This window comes from Trachemys scripta, chromosome 22 (genome assembly GCF_013100865.1).
Source record: "Trachemys scripta elegans isolate TJP31775 chromosome 22, CAS_Tse_1.0, whole genome shotgun sequence".
Lineage (NCBI taxonomy): Eukaryota > Metazoa > Chordata > Testudines > Emydidae > Trachemys > Trachemys scripta.
The window spans coordinates 14,198,269-14,217,230 of NC_048319.1; the positions used below are offsets into that span (position 1 = coordinate 14,198,269).

General features: G+C 46.4%; 1 protein-coding gene across 6 annotated transcripts in view; it reads left to right on the forward strand.

Moving 5' to 3' along the window:
- The first annotated feature begins 2,618 nt into the window (after positions 1 to 2,618).
- MARCHF2 (membrane associated ring-CH-type finger 2) overlaps positions 2,619 to 18,962 on the forward strand; it is a 69,227-nt gene continuing 52,883 nt past the window's right edge. For 2 of the 6 annotated variants that reach the window (XM_034754928.1, XM_034754931.1), the window contains exon 1: positions 2,619 to 2,739. The gene's annotated coding sequence lies outside the window, so the exon portion shown is untranslated. Of the gene's footprint in view, positions 2,792 to 16,718; positions 16,819 to 18,962 lie in introns of all 6 variants that reach the window. The other 4 variants (XM_034754932.1, XM_034754927.1, XM_034754929.1 and 1 more) reach the window with 3 other exon arrangements.

Genomic DNA, 18,962 nt, shown 5'->3' on the forward strand with positions numbered 1-18,962 from the left:
CCGATTGTGTGCTTTCCTCCTGGAATGGTCACGGATCACCTCGGACCAATGGGTCCTCAACACCATCTCCCAGGGTTACACCCTCCAGTTTACCTCCTCCCCGCCCAACCACCCCCCCACCCCCGTCCCTCCTGAGGGACCCCTCACACAAAGCCCTGCTCAAGCAGGATGTGGGGCGGCTCCTGGAACTAGGAGCGATAGAGGCAGTGCCCAAGGAGTTCACAGGCAAGGGGTACTACTCCTGTTACTTTCTTATCCCGAAGGCCAAAGTGGGGCTCAGACCCGTACTGGACCTACGGGGCCTAAACCAGCACATGGTGAAGCTCAAATTCCGCATGGTCTCCCTGGCCTCCATCATCCCCTCCCTGGATCCCGGGGACTGGTATGCTGCCCTTGATCTACAGGACGCGTACTTCCACATCCACATATTCGAGGGGCACAGGCGCTTCCTCCGGTTTGTGGTAGGACACAATCATTACCTATGTCCTATTCCAGCACTTCAGGATGGTAACGCTAGCCACCATAATCTCATCCCCAGATCCAGGGGATTGGTTTGTCTCCTTCAACCTCCAGGACATCTACTTTCATATTGCTAGTGTCCTCTCCCAAACACTTTCTATGCTTTGTCATAGGCTCGGAATATTACCAATATTTGTTCTCCCCTTTGGGCGCTCTGTGGTAAGGGTTTTCATGAAGGTCCTCTCATGGGTAGTGGCTCATTTGCATCAGTGGGGCATCACAGTCTTTCCATATCTGGATGGCTCACTCCTCTGGGGCTGCTCCACCCAGTAGACTCAGCCAGCAACCACCAAGGCCCTAGCCCTATTTCAGTCCCTCGGCTTTCGCATCAATCTAAGGAAGTCTACACTAATCCCAGTCCAGTGGATAGACTTCATCAGAGCCACACTAGACTCCCCATCCACCAGGCTCATCTCCCCAAGGAAAGATTCCTCACTATGACCAGCCTGATCTCTACTCTAAAGCACAGCCCTCAAACAACTGCAAGGACCTGGCTAGAACTCCTGGGCCACATGTTGTCATCCATATTTGTTACACCGCATGTGAGACTGCGCCTCAGATGTCTTCAGGCTGGGGTAAGGACTATGTAGACCCCAAATAGGCAGGGTCTTTCCAAACTAATCACAGAGCCTCAGCTGGTACTAGACTCTCTCAGGTAGTGGAAAGACCCACTGAAGGTTTGGGTGGGAGCCCATTCTCACATCCTCCAACTTCAAAAATTCTCATGACAGATGCCTCTCTTCAGGGTGGGTGGGCCAGTCAACAAGAGGTCACAGCAGACGGCAAATGGTCCCCCAAAAGAGACTGTTCCATAACAGCATCCTAGAACTAATGGCAGTCCACTACACCTGTCAGCACTTCCTTCATGACATACAGGGCCACTCTGGCTGGACAACGAGGAAGCTATGTACTACATAAACCGTCAAAAGGGAGCAAGATCTTTCAGTCCTATGCATAGAGTCACTGAGAGTGAGACTATGGAACTCATGCATCCCTCATCACACTGATCATCTACCCAGCTTTCAGAACACAAGTATGGATTGCAAGAGCAGGCATTTCCATCAGGACCATGAGTGGGGCTCAGTGACTATCCCCAGAGCATCTACCAAACCCGGAGCCTCACACATGTATACCTCTTTGCAACATCAACCAATGAGAAACAGTTAAACTATTCTGCTAACATTCAGTCAGTTCTCTGCTCCAACTGAGGATGTGGCTACAACTCCTCGGGAGATGTTCCGCTAATATCCTGGCTCCGCTCTACACGTACCCACCTATACCTCTAATCTTCAAAACTGTGCTTAGACTGAGACAAGGAGCAAGTGTTAACCTCATAGCAGCTTAATGGCCAAAAAAAGTGCAGGTTTCAGAGCTGGACCTCCTTCACCTCTATGTGGCAAAACCTTCTCAGTCATCCCTTCAGGCACCCTGAACCATCCCAGCTCCCCAGAGGCCCTCAGGCACAGATTCAAACATTCGGTCCGTTCTCTTGTCCAGACGGAAATGTTCTATTGTGGGTAAGTTTTGCGACCCCAAACCGTCCATGGGTGTGGGGGCTGGCGGAGGCAGAGGCCACGGGGGAGGTGACAGCTCAGCCGCAGCTGGACCGCATTGCCTGGGGCTCAAGCCCGGCCTGGCTGCAGCCTGAGGGCCCAGGCGGGGGCCTAGCCAGGGCCTGCGGCCCCCAGGCACTGTGAGGGTGAGAGAACGGCCCCGCTCGCACCGGCCTCGCCCTGAGTTCTGGCGCGCGCCTCGCAACGGCTCCCTGAGGCAGCCCCTCTCCCAGCAGGGCGGGGCGGGGCGGGGCTAGGGGGAGGAGGGAAGGGAGGGACTCAAGCCCTGCCCCTGCTCTAGGCCCCGCCTCCTCCAGCCCGGTACAGGGCCGAGCCTGACCTGTCCCCGCCACTCGGCATCCTGCGCGTCTGTGGCCAGATTACACTCTTCCCCAGGCTGCTAGTAGTTAGTGGCTATGTCCATCAAGGTAATACCATGACGTCTAGAGTCGGTTCTGGCAGACGATTGGGCGATATATCTATCCTTCTGTGTAGTCCCGTGCGCTGATTGGCTGGTATGGGTGTGGGCGGGGCTATCCGCGGGCGCTGCTCCATCCGCCGTGACAGCAGGAGGGAGGCAGTAGGCGGCGCCCGGCGGCCGCTGGAGCCGGGATATGGGGCGGCCCAGGCCCCACTGAGATTCAGCCCGGGGCACCGGGACCGGCAGGTAGTCGTGCCCGGCGGGCGTCGTGTGATAGGCCCTGGGTGCTACTGGGACGGTGAGGGGGACCTACAGGCGGGCTGTGCGTGACTGCGATGGGCGGAGGGAGCTGGGGTGACTGGGGTGGGGGGAGAGCCGAGGGGAGCCTGGGGATGGGTGATTGGAGCGGAGGGGGACCTGGCATGGGTGGGGAGCGGAGGGGATTCTGGGGAGCAGGGGAAGGAATGACAGGGATCGGGGGGAAGGAGCTGAGGGAGGCCTGGGGGACAGGGAAAGCGGGGGTGGAGTCCTCCTGGGTGGAACTGAGCGGGATCTGGGGGCTGGGGGCATAGGGAGATAACATCTGCCCTCATAGGAAGAGGGCTTGCCTCTGCTCGGGACCATCTTCCCTGCGTAGTTAGGGAATAGTGGTGGCAAGGGCTAGCTGGAGGAGGGCTGGTCTCGGGGGCTCTGGAGCCCCAAACTGGTGCTGGAGAAGCTACTCCCATTCCACACACTGCCTGATGTGCTGTGCTGGCCCAGGGTAGCTGGGAGAGACAATGTCAAGTCAGTTTGTGTCTAAGCTAGATACTTCTTGCCTTGAACCCCCCTAGGCTGAGGCAGGTTCTCTGGGGCAAGGGACAGGAGCTGGTTGTGCCAGCATTGCCCTGAGGCTGCTAGGCTGTTGGTCTGTCCAGTTGTCCAGTGAAATTTGGGATTCCTATCTGCCTGTTAAATTGTTGCTTTCTAGCTGTAGTTGTTCCCCCATCCATTTCAGGTTCTGGTCTTTTGTCTTTAATGCTGACAATGGTACTTGGTCTGATTTTAACGTGCCCACCTTTGCCACGCTGGATAAGCTTTCACACCTCTCCTCTTCCAAACATCTGCAAAGTAAATAGTGGGATGTCTTAAGTATATTTAGTTCCATGATTAAAATATGTAATATAATAATGCTTAGCTCTTAATTTCCTTTTTCATTAGCTCTCAAAGCACTTTACAGTCCTTAATGTATTTCTCCTACCAATACCCCTGTGAGGTAGGGAAGTAAAAGCCATAGGTTTCTCCAAGCTTCACATTTAGATTAGACCTTTTGATCTCTGTCATCCAGTGTTGTGCTGTCTTTCTGGTTTTTTTTTTTGTTTTGTTTTTATTCTAGGACAGATGGGGGGTAGGACCTTCTTTTTTTAGCACTCTTTGAACTCCAGAATAGTCAGAATTGAGTGTTCTCACAAACTTCTCTGGGGTTCTGTCACCAAATACAGTAAGATTCATCTTGAGTTCTCCATAGTGGACTCTGCTCTTCAGCTCTAGTCTGGGGTCAGTGTGAGCAAGCTTCCCTTTGTCCAGGTGTTGATTTCACATAGGCAGTGTGACACCTGGTAGTGTCCAGTCAATAAAGTTTGCTGAGGAGATGCAAGGCTGGGTGATGTTGGTATGTTGTTGGCAATTGAGCCTATGTTACTTGCAACTTATCCATGAGTTCTCATATTGAAGGGAAAGAGGCAGGAGCAGCACTGATTTCTGCAGATCTGTGCATGTGAATGCTCTTGAGGTTGGGGAGCAGCTATGCTCTCAGGCCAGTTCAGGAGAAATTATTACATCAATGACCATGCTGCACCATCCACTCAGGATAGGTCTTGTAAGGTCAGCAGCATCTTGTAATTGACTACCTTGAACACTGGAAAGAGACTGAATAGTATCAGTGTTCAGGTTTGTTCTCTTTCAGTTGCCATAAAGAGGTTGTTGACTAGCTTTTAGGGCTTGTCTCTGTGTCACATCATGGATTGAAACCTGATTGTGGAGAGTCCATGTCAGCATGGCTCAATGGGGAAGGTTGGAGACAGGGAAGTGTGGAGACAGGATTGGCTTCTTAAGACCTTGTGGACTGTTGCATTCTCCAGGGGCCTGGTAGGTTGCCTTCTCTAAAGGAGTTGTAATTTCCATTGTATGGCTCCATTGTCGTTCACTGACTTTCCCTACTTAGAAGAGGCAAGGATCTCCTTCAGAAATAGTGTCCAGATGTGTTTCAGAGCAACCTAATATATGTATAGTGGTACTGAGTTCATTCAGAATTGTCAGGATGGATATTGCTCTATACCTTGTCTGATCCTCTTATCTTGTCCTCCAAAATCTCAGATTTAAAAAATCCAACCCCCTGAGCGATGTAGTTAAGACTTTGTCTATACTAGCACTTTTATCGGCAAAACTTTTGTTGGTTGGGGGTGTGGAAAAAAAAACCGCCCCGATCAACAAGTTTCAAGGGGCCAGCAAAGAGCATGGGTGTATTGAAGCCTGGCCAAAGAAGAATCCAGTTTAAGGAGTCCAGGGGAGCTCAGAGAGCAGCACAATCATATTTTAGCATTTGCTCACTTTATACTGAGTGGTGTCTTATTTTGGCATCTCGGATGGGCAGAGCTTGGAAGAAGACTGCCACACTTTAACTTATGTTGCTCAGGGGTGTGGAATTTTCACTCCCCTGAGAGACCTAGCTAAGCTAATGTAACTTTTCAGTGTAGCCCACCACTTTTCTCAAATAAAATCTGAGATTCTGGAGGACAATTTAATATTAGGGGGGACATAAGTTTTCAAGTATATAAAAGGTTGTTACAAGGAGGAGGGTAAAAAATTTTCCCCCTTAACCTCTCAGGATAGGACAGGAAGCAGTGGTCTTAAATTGCAGCAAGGGAGGTTTAGGTTGGATGGTAGGAAAAACTTCCTAACTGTCAGGGTAGTTAAGCACTGGAACAAATGGTCAAGGGAGGTTGTGGAATCTCCGTCATGGGAGGCTTTTAAGATCAGGTTAGACAAACTCCTGTCAGGAATGGTCAATTATTACTTAGTCCTGTCTTGAGTGTAGGGGATTGGACTAGATGATCTGTTGAGGTCCCTTCCAGTCCTACACGTCTATGATTCTATGCTTGTTGTAATGAGCATTTTATTGAAAACAAACATTGGGACCTCTTGTGTTGTAGACCACATGCTGGAAGACTTATCTGCTAGAAAAGACAGTTGAGCCCGCAGTGGTGTGTAGTCTAGCAATCTGAACAGAGAGTTGGAAATCCTGGGGTTCTGTCACTGACTTAGCCCTCTGTGGCTCAGTCTTCTCATATGCAAAAAAGGGTCATCTACCACTTGGGCTGTTCAGAAACTTAATGTTTGTGGTCTTCAGAAAAGTGATACAAGTGCAAAGTATTGTGACTGACGATAATCTACTACTTGTTAGTATAACTGTGTAGTCAGGCAATCTCCCTTCCTTAAGCTTTAACTATGAATCAAGTGGACTCTTCCCCCCCCCCCAAATCTTTCATGTAAACATCCTACAGAGAGGGGCACTTATGACCTAATGCTGTTAGCCTCTTGTAGGGAAATGGAGATTACATGTTTTTGTTCAAAATGTAGCTTTTCCAGAATTATCATAATTCTAACAATTTTTAGCCCCTCCTAGGAAGTTTTATGTTACACTTCTTCAGCAGTGTATGAACTCTTAAAATCTGGGCCCTCATACACACCATGTTTAACACCAGGTTAACTAGCTTAGCTTTTGAAAACAAGAATCAAACATTCTGTAACCTACACTATATTTTTAAGCATATCTAGGGCCTACTCCTTAAAAGTGTTGAGAATCTTCAATTCCCATTGAAGTCAGTGGGAGTTGAGGGTGCTCATCTCTTTCCAGGAGGCTTTCAGCACATTACACAAGTGGGCTCTTAATGATTTAATGTTGATACTATATGTAACAAAGGTTTTGGAAGATAGTATAACATCCTCCTCTTCTTTTTCAGTCTGGTGTCACTGCATCATACTCATTTTTTGAACAAAGAAAGAACTTGGAAACTCATTCTTTGTTCTTTAATTTATGCAGACATAAATATTATGTTTGTATTTGAAAGGATTTTTCTTATAATTGGTTTTGTATGCCTGTTGTCTCCTCTTGTCTTTGTGGACTCATACTGAATCTCATTTGTCAGACTGTGTTGCTGTTGACTAATTGGTCAAGCTTATGAAAGTACAGAAACACACATGCTCATTTGTAGAACTACCTGTCACGGGTCAGTTTCGCCTTCCTCTGCAACATGGGACACGGTCACTTGCAGGTTTAGACTAGTGTAAATGGCAGATTTTCTGTAGCTTGAAGTCTTTAAACCACGATTTGAGGACTTCAGTAACTCAGACAGAGGTTATAAGTCTATTACAGGAGTGGGCAGGTGAGGTTCTGTGCCTTGCAATGTGCAGGAGGTCAGACTAGATGATCATGATGGTCCCTTCTGACCTTAAAGTCTGAGTACAATTGCACCTATGTTCCCCCTATTGTGGTCCCTTGAGGGCTCCCAGCTTCTCAGCCATCACCTCTCTTGGGCAGAGACATCTCTCTCTTGCTCTCTCCTGACAAAGGTATTTCCAGGCTGCACAGTTCCCTGCCTAGATTGTAATTTCCCCAGCAAGCCAGACTGCTTAAACAATCCAGCATCTATGCCTTGCTTTCTGTCTGAAGGCTATGATCAGCTTTAGCTGCCAGCATCACAAGTTACCATACAGCTCTTTGTAAGCAAGCACATTTATTCTTAAAATGAAAGCATTGCATTGAAAACCTATTAAAAACACTAAAAGAAACTACACCGATGTTCATAAGTTTACCAGAGATTATCCCCCAACTCCATCAAGGGCTCTGTTAGGCGTCAGTCCTTCAGGCCTGTGATGGGGTATACAAACCCCACACTGGGACAGAAGGGGTTAAAGAACAATACTGGGCCCCACTAGCCTTGCCCCTCCAACTGTGCAGGGCACACTCCAGCTGCAGACAGGGTTGAAAAGGGAGCAGCAAGCTACCTCAGAAAGCTCTGGAGGCAGGGGAGGAGTACAGACCTACCCTGAAGGTCCCTGCCAAAAAGGGTCTGGAGATGCCTCCTTGAAGTACCAGGACTGTATTCTGAGCCTGGTTGGGGCTGACTGTTTGGTTTCCTCTTCATTTTTCTTTTTCCTATTTGTGACCAGAAGCGGAGAGAAGCAGCGGTAGGAAGTGACTCAGGGAAGGTAACTTAGAGGGTGTTCCCAGAGGTCGAATGCTGCCGACCCTCCTAAGGCCCTGGTTTGGAGTCCAGTGGAGTGGGTGGGCCTGGGCTCCCCTACCACTGCTCCACAACTGACTGGACGCTAACCACTAGGCCTCCCAGCCCACCGACAATCCTATTACAAGTTCCTGCAAAGGGCTTTTTCTGTGGTCACAAGTTCATAACAGCCCTAGCTCAGAACCAGCACAATCATGAATAATTAAGTCTTCCCTTTATACAGCTGATTGTTCATACACTTGGACTCTGTAAATTCATGTTGTAAGATTAGCAGGTACACCATCCCAAGAGAACTTGTTTAGTATTGCTGTCCATCACCACTGTCCTCTGCTCCTTCTCCTCTTCTGTGTCCCTTGCTCCAATGACAGACTTACAGCTGGATGATGGGTTTGACACATCAGAGGCACTTCTTCCTCACAGGACAGCTGATGGTGTCATATGAACACATTGGTTATTGAGTGGGGAGACTGCAACATAAGAGGATTGCAACTGTTTTTTGAGGCCTGTTAATCTGAACACCTTTCCAACTTCTCTCCAACAACTCTTATTATACACTTACGGGTTATGGACTTTCTAATGACTACCACAGCAGAAGACCACTTTACCAGAATTTTATTAATTCAGACACATGTGACATGCAGACTCTACAGTATAGATACCATAGTAGAGATGTGATGGATTCTTCTCCCCCAGACTCCTCTGATCTTGGGTCCATTGGACACCGTGGACTGAACTGGAATAACACTGGAGAGATGGAGCCGTGGCTGTCAAAGGGAGCCACAGCAGGTACAAATGATGAAAGGAGTCTCTGATTCCTGTAGGTGCAGGAGACGGCTAAGCCATCTTTAGGATACATGCCATTTATGTGTCTCCTAATCCAGATGTCACAACATGCATGTACATGCTTGGGTAACTGTCTGTGTGGCTAAGCTTTTTTTAAAAAAGTATACTTGAGGGGCTTTCCTTTTTTGTAAAGAATCAGTATGCTCCTTGGCTGAACAAGCTCAGAGAATGAGGTTGGCTGTTACCCGGTTCATGGGAGCATCCTCAGATTAATTAAATGTAAAACAAGCCTGTTAATGAACACTAGTGTTGCACAGTTCAGAACTCGTTTCAGGAAGTGCTAATGTTAAGGTTGAACATGAAACTGTAGCCCTCTGTTGTGCATGTACATTGTAACAATCTTCAGTTGCATGATCTCATGTTCTATCTTTATACTATCATACACGTTTATCTAAGTTTGTAGAAAAGATGCCACAGATCAAATCGGGTTCCCCTTGCTGGCAGCCCTCCAGATTGCTGTGAAGGGATCCACCATTGAATACCCATGTGTTTTTAGCATCTGGAGTCTGAACAGAGCCCAGGCATTGAGTCTTGAGTCTCGGGACACATCCCTTGTCTAGTGCCCCCATTCGGAGAGCTTAGACCATGCGGTTCCTCTGTCCAGTCCCTGGAACCAGTGCTGATGCCTCAGACTTCTGGGAGAGGCTGTATTTAAGCTATAGGAGAACACCACCCAAAGGTGTGAGCCTTCTGTCTCTCCTCTTCAGGGGGGCTGGTGGTAAGTGTAACACTTAACACGCACAAAATTCTGTATAAAAGTGTCTAACACCATTGCTCTTTAATTAACAAATAAAGCATAAGAGAGTACAGATCATTTAGAAAACCTCAAACATACTAAATGCAGTGCCCCTGGCTAGCTCACCCTTCCCTTGGGAGTCCTTGGAGGTCCTCTTTATTCGGAGGAGCAGGCTTCCGCTTTGGGCCCTACATGCAGCTCATCTCTTCAGCCATTTTCACCAGCTAAAGCTGAAGGAGCGTCCTGTCCTTTTTTAACCTTCCAGGCCCTTTGTCAGGTGACCACCTGGTCAGTCCCAATAGGTGATCTCATTGCTAGGTGTGGTGGAGTGTACAACCCCTCCACTGGGCAACACAGAGTTCACAAGCTAATGTGAGCTCAGGGCATGGGCATCAGGTATAATAGGCCAAGGGAGGCTAAGCCTATCCTAAGCTAAGCCCTGGCCCTGCCCACTCTGCCCTCTCACCAAAGCTGGTGCCAGCTCAGCTCCAGCCAGATACCAGCAGGTGGTTGGGGCCAGCGAGCAGACCAGGGCTGTGCGGCTGGGACTCCTCCAGCCGTGGGCTCGGGGCTCTGGCAGGCTTTGGGGGGAACGGGCTTGGATGGAAGGGAGGGGGCCGCATGGCTAGTCTCCCCGAAGCAGGGGCTCATGCACCGTCCATGGCTAAGAGTACCCTGCCCTGCCAGCACACCTGTGAGAGATGTCAGAATTAGAAGGAAGAGCTTAAAAGTGAGAAGCCCAGCCTAGTCAGTGGCACACTTGTGAGAAGAGTAGGTCTCCAGTCTTCAGCTAACTAAAAATAAAAACTGCTCAGCTGATCACTGCCTGGTGACCCCTGCCAGGAGGGAGAAAGGGAGGACCTGTTGTGGATCCACTTGTGATGCCTTTACACTAGCCAGTGAACCTAGTTGGGCCCCCAGCTTTACAGAAGAGAACTTTACCACATCTAAGGGGCAATTGGTTTGTGTTTATTGACAACCCCTGGAAGGGATGGACTATCTGGGGCTCAGCCCTCTGCCTGAGCCTCTTGAGACTGGGCAGGTGTACAGGAACAGCCACATACCCCCAGCGCAGAATGCTAGTGCTCAGCCCCGGGGGGGCCCTGGCAAAGGGACCTTGTACTGTAGAATATGGTCCACTTGCTACTGATTTAATATCATTGGCATATTCTTAAGAGGACAGATGTAAATAAATTAAAAACTAAATTCCTTCCAAAAAAGTTCTGACATAAAATTGTTTTCCTTTGGTTACTATATTAAATAGTAGTTGCGTAAAGACTGATGTGTTAATGAAAGATGATTGGTACACGGCTTATGAAAAGTGTTAATATTGTAAGTTAATGGTAGTTTCCTGTGTATGCTAATACTTAATACTGTTTGCTGCTTCTTATACAGCAGATGTAGCGTGACTTATGTTTTTCTGTGTACTCATCATTTTAAATTACCTTCAGTGAATCTGGCATAGATGGGTAGTACAAGATGCTATACGAGTGTATTTAAAGAAAATATAGGAAATATTGACTCTGAGAACTAATATGTGATCATGCAGTTTGTATCATGATACATGCACAAAGTGGAACTGAGGTAAGGTTTGTCTGGACAATCTTAATATTAACTCTTTAAGATATAAATTTGTTATGCACTGTTAAGGTTGCAGGGTTAAAGTGTGTGTGAATGTATAGTTACATTATAAAGATAAGGTTGAACTGAGTTTTTTGCATTTAATATCTGTGATTCAACTTCTTTATGTGTGAAAAATACAGTATAACCATCCCAAGCTCATAGCACTTACTCTTGGAGTAATGAGTGAATTTCCATTCAGGAGCTCCACATGGCCCCCTGGTTCCCAAAAAATTTGCCACAAGATGACTTCCTGCTACTACCCTGATCCCAGGGCGGCTCTGTTTTTTTGCCGCCCCAAGCACGGCAGTCAGGCGGCCTTTGGCGGTCCGTGGTTACGCGGATTCGGCTGTGTTTCTGCGGGTGATCTGCCAGTCCCGCGGCTTCGGCGGATCCACTGCCGATTTGCCACAGGACCGGCGGATCTCCCGCAGGCATGCTGCTGAAGGCCTCCTGACTGCTGCCGCCTTCACAGCGACTGGCAGGCGCCCCCCCGCGGCTTGTCACTCCAGGCACGTGCTTGCTGCGCTGGTGCCTGGAGCCGCCCCTGCCTGCTCCCAAAGTTTCACACCATGATTCCAACTCCACCTCTCAGCTTTGAATTCCCATGGACTTTCTGAAGACCAGAGGAACTGCAGTGGACATTAGTGCATTAAATGGTGTCCATAGCCTCTGTTTGCCAGAAGCTGGGAATGGGTGACAGGGGATGGATCACTTGATGATTACCTGTTCTGTTCATTCCCTCTGGAGCATCTGGCACTGGCCACTGTTGGAAGACAGGATACTGGGCTAGATGGACCTTTGGTCTGATCCAGAAGGGCTATTCTTATTAGTGCAGCACACACCATCAAATATGGATCTTGTAAGGTCCAGAGCAGCTCCTGTGACCCCTTTAAAAATCTGAAAGGAGGCCAATCTGGTGTGGGAGCTAGGAAGTAGGCAGCAGATAATCAGGAAAACTGGCTGTGACTCATAGACATGGGAAGGTATCAAGGTCTGTGTGGCCTTGGAAAGTCATGCAGGAGCTCTGAAAGCACCCCCAGAAGTAGAGGCAGTCAGGCCACTTGATGCATTGTGCAATTGATTGTACACATATTGGCACATGGTAATGAGCTCAAAGTTGGGTTCCATGATTCTGCATCACTTACCTCTCTCCTCTATCCTCACTTAGATCAAAGCAGTTCTGTTATCTGGGGGAAGATGCCCCCATATTCTTTGTTCTGTGTCTGTACAGAGCATAGTATTCTGGGCCCTAGTCCGACTGGTGCTCCTGGTTCTACTGCAACACGAATAATAAATATGCCTCCGGTGGGTGTGATAATTATGCCACTTTCCTCTAGGTCCGGTGGGATGTGGAATTGGAGGTGAAAGTTCTGATGTTTGCATGGGAAGATCCTACTGCTACATGGGTGAGCCAGGTAGCATGCAGAAGCTTATACCACCATGGATTATAAACTCTTTGGGGCAGGGACAATCTGTCACTGTATGTTTGTACAGCATCTAGCACAATAGGGTCCTGACCTTGGCTGGGTCTTTTAAGTGCTACCATACTACAAATAATAAACTGAAACATGATTTTCTTCTGCAGACGGGCCTGGGCAGTTTCAGATACTCCTAAGTAAAGCTGAATGACTGTCACAGCAATGACTTCTCTGGCAAAAAAAACATGGCCTATGTTTTCAAAATTGACTAGTGATTATGGGTGCTTCAGTGTTGGGGGCATCCAAAATCGCTACCCACTTCTATCAATATAGGCCTCTGACTCTTAGGATTTTGTTATAAAAAGTGCTGACCCTTGTTACCCCATCCAGCTTACTGCTGGGCAAGATGTCTCTATTAGTTACAGCTTTTACCCAGTATCGTCTGAGGTGGTGCATGGGATTTTTAATAGTTTTAACTCATAAAGACTATGAAAGTGGTTTAAACTATGTTTTTTGTAAAATATTAATCATGTTTATTACAGTAGTGCCTATGGACCAACCAAGAATGGCTCCCATTGTGCAAGGTGCTGTTCCAACAAAACAATAGACAGTTTCTGCCCGGAAGAGGTGACAATTTAAATAGACCAGAGAGAGAGAGACAGGGTGGGGACCAGCAGAGGGAACAACATGAGGGCATCAAATGGCATGTTAGTTCCATATTTTTTGGGGGGGTGGATTTAGTTAGGAAGGGGTCAGCTAAATGGGAAGGCAAACGAGATGGAGGGGTTGGGGAAGAGAGGGGAAGAGGCGCAGGGGTGCAGTGAAGCTGAGGTGAAGTGACTGTGAGGGAGGGGAAGGCTTGGAGCAAATAGCCTGTCAGCACAGGGCAGTAGAAAGTTCTTTACTGCCCCAATTGTCCCTGCTATGGCAGCTTCTGCTCCTTCCAGATAGAACCTCTGGCTGGTTGGTTCCTCTCTGCAGTTTTTCGCCCAACTAAGAATCACATGGGGCCTAGTGCCTCCAGAGTATGACAGTTTCCCCTGTACAGTTGTGGGTCAGAGGAAGAGTGATCCTGTCTAGACTCCATTTTGCCCTCCTCTCCTCTGTCCACCCCAGTGCAACAGTCCCGGTTTGGTTGCTTCTGTAGCTGCTCCTATTGACTGGAGTCTCATGAATAAATGACTTTCTTCAGAATTTTCCATGGAAAACAATATAAAATTAAAATACTGTTGAGCCACGCCTTCCCCATTTTTAACTAACACATGACTCTATTTTTCCTGTGACAGAACAGTGACGCTTCCAATTTTTTTGTTTGTTTGCCTGGGCAAACAATTTTATGATGATGAAGGCCTATCAGCATCTAAATAGCGTTATGCAAAGAGAAGACCATAGGTCTGGTTCACTTAAAATACTTAGTTAACTGTAACTGTTTTGAAATTATTATGGAACCATAGTAATGACAGCATAGTTCTTGTGGTGAGACAGTTTCCATTTGGTGCAGTTTTAATTAGTAAATGTAAGTATTTATCAATTTGGACTCCACCCCAAAAAACAGATCCAGGGATAGGGTTGTGCTATATCCACCAATATTAATATAAGGTGATTTCAAGAAAATCTCTTCCCTCTATGGAAGAAGCGTACACGGTGTGAATACACAGCCGGCTCCAAACTGAAGAGCAAAAGAGAGCGCTGTGTGTAAATATGCACTACAAGTTCTGTGCCAGTGCAGTGGTAAAATACACTGCAACCCGCAGGCAGCTGCTAGTTTCCAGAAACAAAGACAATTGAAATCAAGTAAATGAAATAGACTGAAATTAAAGAAATTTGGAAAATAATATCTAAATGTACCTTTCAGATTGTTTAGTAACAAAATGTATTGCTTATAAGGTGTGCTGGCACAACCACTTCCTTAGCTAAGGCTTGATAAAAAGTGTACTGAGTTAGTGGGAGACTTGTTCCCTTGGCTTCAGAGATCTTTGGATCAGCTCTATCCTTCTGTGACTTATTGCTATGAAGCAGTGCCTAAAGAGGTGAGTTAATGGCGGGAATCTTAACTCTGTAAAGGTTCTGATTCTCGTGCATTTAGATTCTCAACCTTAATGTTGCATTAAATAAACACAAGCCAGGAAATCCAGAAGTGGCCTGGTGAGTGATTACCCCATGGATGTGATCTACAGAACTTGTAAAATGCTTTGAGATCCTTCAGGCTGAGAACTGCTGTACAAATGTAAGTTATTGTCCTGAGCTTGATTGGCTGGATTGATGTCATAAAGCACTATAGAACTATTATCTTCATACTGAAAGGGCTCTCCTCAATTGCATGCTCATTCCGGGTCCATACTAATCTTATGACTTACAAGTTTGAGTTAACCAGTATCTGGGGACCTGAAAATTCCAGATGTATTTTTCTGCAACTTCCATTTTTATTTCACTGTAGTAATTCCTGATGGGGATCCTTCCTTTGTGTGTGTTACTGAGTACATGTTTGTAACAAAGTCTAAAAGACGTATTAAAATTATTTATATATAAATGTGTGTGGGGCCCGGCCAGCTATCTCTTCAGATGCTTTCAGAGTATGATGTGGTAGGTTAAGCCAGATGAGTCATGTTGCTGAAGCACGAGAACAGCTTTTTGAAGCTATGCCCCTGAATCATTAATCACAGCCCATAAAACTCTCTGCAGCAGTTTGGGACCACTGTTCGTAGTTGAGTTAAACCAATTCAGAAGCTTTGTGACCATAGGAGTGTCTGGAAATACACACATGTGCACATGCTGGAATAAGGGGGAGGAATGAACCAAAACCTCCTCACCCCAGAATGCACATGGCAACAGGGCACTATAGGAATCTGCAGAAACATGATTTTGTGAGCACCTGTCTGGAACTACCCCAGCTCCATCAGTTGCACAGGGTGGGAGGTGGTGATGATCATTTCAAAACAGCCTTCCCCTCTTCAGAAACCCAAAGGCACAGGGGTCTGTGGAAGACTCTCCAGAATTTGACTTTCTGTAGCCTGTGTGTGTAGTGCTCTTACTGTTACACTGCAGCAAAGAGTGCAGTCCTTTCTAGTGTATTCTTGAATAAAACCGTGTTAAGATGGAGTTTAAGGTTGAGAGCAGAGTTTTATGAAATTACCAGTATTTTAGGGTAAAAAAAAAAAATCACAGGTTAGTTGTAATTATTCCAAAAAGCAAGCATCAGGAAATCCAGTTATGGTTTAACTTCAAAACTATCCAGATATCCTAGCCATAATTCACACTGCTGAGCTGAATTTCTAACACACGTGGTTTAGCCCTTTTAAAATCTGAGGGAGCTCTACAAACCAAGCCATTTTTGCTGCAGATCCGGTTAGGTGTTGAGTGTGCGAAACTCCCATCTGTAACATTGTGGAGACCTTTAGTCACCCTCACAGAACAGCTGAGGAGATCTTATTTTGTAAACTTAAAAAAAAAAAAAACTCCGGGCAGACATTGAGCATGGCAAATTTCAGCTGCTAAGGGCTGTTAGAGAAAGCTATGGGTGACTGAAAAGAAGGGTGTGTTTTTTGAAAACAGCACTTGTCACCCACCCCTGGCTCTTGCTCCGTTCCCATGTGTTGGTGTTCCCATGATAGGATTGGGTTGGGTATGAAGAGCTGTGGAAATTCTTGAGGAGAGCGTGTGTAGAGGAGGTTGAGGTCCTTAGGAAGTCAGGAAAGGGATAAACTTGGCTTTGCATGCAACATGTTCACCTGGGTATGAAATTGGAACTGGAGTGCACTAGAGATGTTATCTTTGGACTTCAGTTATTTCCCCACTAACCATAACTGTGAAATACTAACTGCTTTTCCTTTGCATTTATTGGACGGCAATAGTCAGATACATTTTAAAGCAGTGACTTCAGGCTACACCCTGCCATGGACCATGCCGGGAAAATCCCCAATAATTTGTAACCGACCACCCATTTCCTGACAGACTGTATTGTGTGTCGATTCCCCTGCAGCACTGAATAGAGGCGGGGGATGGGGAAGATTCTGTGCTGCATGTATTTCAGCAAGATGCATAACATGAAGAAATGCAGTGTTAAATATCCTCAGGATGTGAGGAGGGAGTACAGGATCTTGTGCAAATGCACAAAGAGGCCTTTTTCTCCTGATTTAAAACAAAGAAACACATGTTTTGGCTGAGCAACTGACCTTTCCAGTAAGAGCATATATTTTTCACCCATTAGGTAAAATAGATTTTAAAAACTTAAGAATGCATTTTCATTATTTGCAAAACAGCTAGTTTGATAATCATGTAAATGATATTATCTATGATGGGATTTACTTTTTGCTTCTTTAGACTCTGGGAGATCCTGTGTCTCTTTTAAAAGAAAGAGAGAGCAAGAGAATGTTACAAACAGGTACTTCTAGTCCCAGACGCAGTCTGCCAAGAGGTAGAGGTGAGTTGAGTGAAAGCCAAATAGCCAAATCCAGTTCACATTAAAGTCAACAAAAAGGCTCCTGTTGAATTCAGTGGGAACTGGTTGGGCAGTGGGGCAGGAAGATTCCTGTGAGGATGTGGAGAAAGGTCTCTAGATAGCTGTCCAAAAATAGTTTTGCTAAACAATTCAAATCAGAAACCTTTGAAAATTGTTCATGAGTTCCCTATTGAGGGCCTTTAGTGTCCGACATTTTCCAGTAACGCTCAAATGAGGTTCTTGTAGAGTGATCAGTAAACCAGAGGTGTGTGTGTTTATGGGGACAGGGGGTACAGTGAGTAAATGAATTATTTATGAATTACTCAGAATATGATTAACACATAAGACATGTGAATTGAGGGAGCCCTTTGCCAACTGTTGTTGCCTATCAAAGGGAAGTCAGGTAGAGATGCAGATTCGCTCCTGAATCTGTTCAAAGGCAAGAGAGCCATTCTGAAAGATACGGTTTTCCAGTGTGCAGGACTCACTAAAGTTGTTGTAAATTCCTGATAAGGAAAGTTTATCCAAACAAGTTCTTCCATTTTTAATCTTCTGAATAAGTCTTCTTAGAATCTCCTTAATAGTCGTGCTCTCATCTTTTCTCTGCATGTCCAGCCAAGCATGTAACCAGGGAACAGCCTCTCTATTATTTCTTTGTCTGTTTTAGTCTGATTTAGGCCCAGCTGTGACTGATAAACTATGCTGGTTCATGGTCCTGGCTGACTTCCATAGTGCAGAGATTTAAAAGCAAAACAACTTCACTTCAGTGTAATCGGTTATTTCAGGATCTCCCATAGGTCCAGAGCCCTTCCTGGATATGCCAGTTAGCTGCCAAACACTGACTTGTCCCAGCAACCACCCACCCCTTTGAGCAACCTCTCATCTACACCAGCCATGCCTGACACATTTTATGCTATTCCATGTCCTAACCTGCCAGTGCTTGGGGCAGGGTTTATTGACCAAAAGCTTGTTATAAGCAATTTATTTGCACACAGTGACACACATGGAGCAGAACAAAACTTGACAGCTATGGAGGAAACTGAAGGAGTGCAGGGGTGTGAAGATCTAGGGGTTTTGGAAGGCAGACTGAAAAGGAGCAGAATATGACTTAGGAGGTGCAGAGGAATAGGGGTGACAGGTGGAAAATGTGAAAGGTGCAGTATTGTAAAGGGAAAGGGAGTGAAAATGTGGGGGCAGGTAAATATAGACTAGAGGCAGGACACTGTCAGGGAGGGGGATGTGAGTAAAGAAGAAGACTGGGTGGGCTGGAGAGGAAGACAGGAAGGGGGACGGAGTAGTGATAAAGGAGAGGTAGAATGGCAGCTCCCCCTTTGCAGGGATTAGCAGGGGCGAAGGAGTGCCCTCCAAGAAGCCAGAGGGGTAACATGTTTTTGCATGTGTGTATCACCTTGAGTTTTGACCCTGAAATGTTCAAACACTGAGGGGATGGTCCACTTAAAGTCTAGGGGTAGAATGGGAGGAGGGGGGCTTTAATTAGACAATAATGTATGTTAGTGTGCCTTGTCTACATTAGACTTTTCAAATATGTTAGCTAACACATGCTAGCATCACACCTTAAATCCTAGTCTAGACAAGGCCAAAATGGCCCCATGGGGCTCCCTGGTCAATGTCCCATCATTTCCACATTCAGTGTGCTCAGTTTTACAAGCTAGGATGGCTATTCTAATTGTGGGTACTGTGAACTCTCCCTGGGGGAGCAAAATACATAACATCCTCCCCAAAATGGATGAAAAGGCCACTTCATCTGGAACCTCAATTTTATGTTAAGGCAGCCTCACAAAATTCTACTTCTACATCTCAAGGACAAGTACAGGCTAGTAAAATATCATTAATGTGTGGGGTTTTTTTTTGTTTTTTGTTTTTTTTTTATCACAAGGGTGGACAAGTCAGTTTTGTGCCTGGGCCAGCAAGGACAAGTGTGCAAGGCTTTGTTTAAGGTTCCAGTTCCCATGTATGTAGGAGGACAAGGTAACAATAGCACAGTTAGTGATGCCGAGGCCAGAGCAGGATCCTAAATTACTTGGAGTCAGGCTTTCCCCCCCACCCCCACCTTTGCCCACTGACTGCAGGTAACTAATTCTGTGTGACAGACTTGTAGAGCAGTG